This window comes from Arvicanthis niloticus, chromosome 3 (genome assembly GCF_011762505.2).
Source record: "Arvicanthis niloticus isolate mArvNil1 chromosome 3, mArvNil1.pat.X, whole genome shotgun sequence".
Taxonomy (NCBI): domain Eukaryota; kingdom Metazoa; phylum Chordata; class Mammalia; order Rodentia; family Muridae; genus Arvicanthis; species Arvicanthis niloticus.
Genome location: NC_047660.1, coordinates 69,137,229 through 69,139,314, shown reverse-complemented (window position 1 = coordinate 69,139,314; position 2,086 = coordinate 69,137,229). Strand labels below are relative to the sequence as shown.

Here is a 2,086-nt window from a genome sequence, read left to right as displayed (position 1 = left end):
GCCTTGCATGTGTGTAAGAATAAACAGAGAGACAGACAGATAGGTGATAGATAAAAGATAGATGATAGATAGATAGGTAGATGAATACACGTATATGTAAAAACCACATGTTTATGATTTATTCCACATGACCCCATTCCAACTGCGATGACCAATCTTCTCCTTATAGTCGTTTTCCAGAAGGAAACCTAACCCTTCCTCAGCTTCTCAGTCTCAGAATTTGCCATCTATACATTTGATATTATTTAGCTTCTTACAAATGATAAAGATCTTAGAGCTTGGGGGCTTTGAAAAGAACAGTCTTCCTGTCAGCATCTCCACATACTTGCAGGGTTCCTAGGGCAGGAAGCTCAGGGTCCTGTGCACATGGATATTGCTGGCTTCTCGCATCCAGCCTGAGGTGAAGGTCATAGATTTCTCAGTAGGGAAGAGTGGCATGCCCACATATCTTTTTTTTTTTTTAAGTGAGTACCCTATTCATCCACTCATTAAAAAAAAAAAATCCTTAATCAGCATTTCCTGAGCTCTTAAAACGAATCAGGCCTAAGAAGCAGCCTTGAGACAGGTTGTAAGCAGACAGGGACACTAAACCCTAGGAAGTTGTCCCTTAAGGAGGGGGGAGAAGGCAAAATGCAAGTATAAAAGGTACCTAAGGATCCTATGACTACTAACAAATCTTACCCAAGCAAGGAAATCCAACACACTTTCTTTTTTCTTTTCTTTCCTTCTTTCTTTTTTTTTTTTGGGGGGGGGGCTCCTTGTAACTTTATTGCATTTGTAACATTTATAACAAAGACATTTTCAGAAGTTGGGCTTTGCTGTAACCTCAGCACTTAGAAATCACCTCTAGGCTTTCAACTGACTCACAACCCCAAACCAAGCTCCAAACACTTTCCCATGACCCAGTGATCCTCTCAGCAGTTCAATGCTGTGAGCATGCGACTGCAGCGGGGCCGCTCCTGCACAGCACCCTGTACTACAGCAAACCCAGCTTACGTTCCACCATCAAGTGTGGCTCGCCCATCGGTTCACTTTGTGATGGATCGTTAAGAATATCCTCAAAACCATCATCATTGCCCCTCAAAATATCCAGTGAGAGGTTTGAGCTTGGAACCTGCTGCAATGCCTTGAACTCCATCTGTAACTTCAGGGGAGCAAACAGACCCTTGGATGTTCCTCAGGGTGGAAAAGTTCATCTTGTCCTGGTTGAGCTGGAAATTTTTTTCTGATAATTCAAGGGAGTGACTGGGCAAAAGTTCATTTTTCACACAAGAAAACCCTTTCCGGAGAAGATCATGACTTTCGAAAGGCCCACTGGCTGAGAGCTCTGTAACTGGAATACTGCCCTTCAGCTGCGACCCAAGGCCTCTGGAGTTCATCTTGGAAACAGCTTTGTGAAACCCTCTGAACCTGCTGTTGTTGGCCAACCAAGCCGCTCACTTCTCCAACACACTTTCTAATTGCTGAGAAAACTGCTTAAGAAATGGTTCCACTTCTTCTCCATGCATAGTCACTAGTTTCCACCCACTTTGATGCCAGCATCTTGTTCTCAGGTTATCTGGAGCCCCGATGAATCCACAAAGGGCTACACTAGACCCAGAAGGGCCCTTTACCAGCACTTTTGTTACATTGCTGTGCACACCCACACCTCAGTGCCTTGCCTTCTTTGGCTGCTTCTTTTTCTTCTACTGGTCTTAATGGCATTGGATCTTCACAAAATCGATGCTGTCTCCCCACAGCAAAGAAGTGTTCCCAGTTCTCCATCTGCCATGATCATAACAGAGAAAATGATGAGAGGGTAGACAAGTGTGTCCCTGGCCCAGGCTCATACCTAGCTCACCTTACAACCACTACTTGGATTCCTCAAAGGCCCCCTGGTCTCAGGTAGCCTTGGCACATACCCCTGTTCAGCCATGCTGTAAAGCATGTAAATCATGTAAAGGCCCTGATTCCACGGTGAGCACCAGCACAGAACCCGTGCTTCTTTAATATTCTCACACTGGATGTCACTCATTAATTATGAGAAAACATCGCACAAACAAGAGACAGTCAACAGAACACTCGGTGAACACCGTCCAGATGCCCC

General features: G+C 44.8%; 1 pseudogene; it reads right to left on the bottom strand.

Moving 5' to 3' along the window:
- Positions 1-961: 961 nt before the first annotated feature.
- On the bottom strand, positions 962-1,393 carry LOC117705228 (proteasome maturation protein pseudogene; annotated as a pseudogene).
- Between the last annotated feature and the right edge of the window lie 693 nt (positions 1,394-2,086).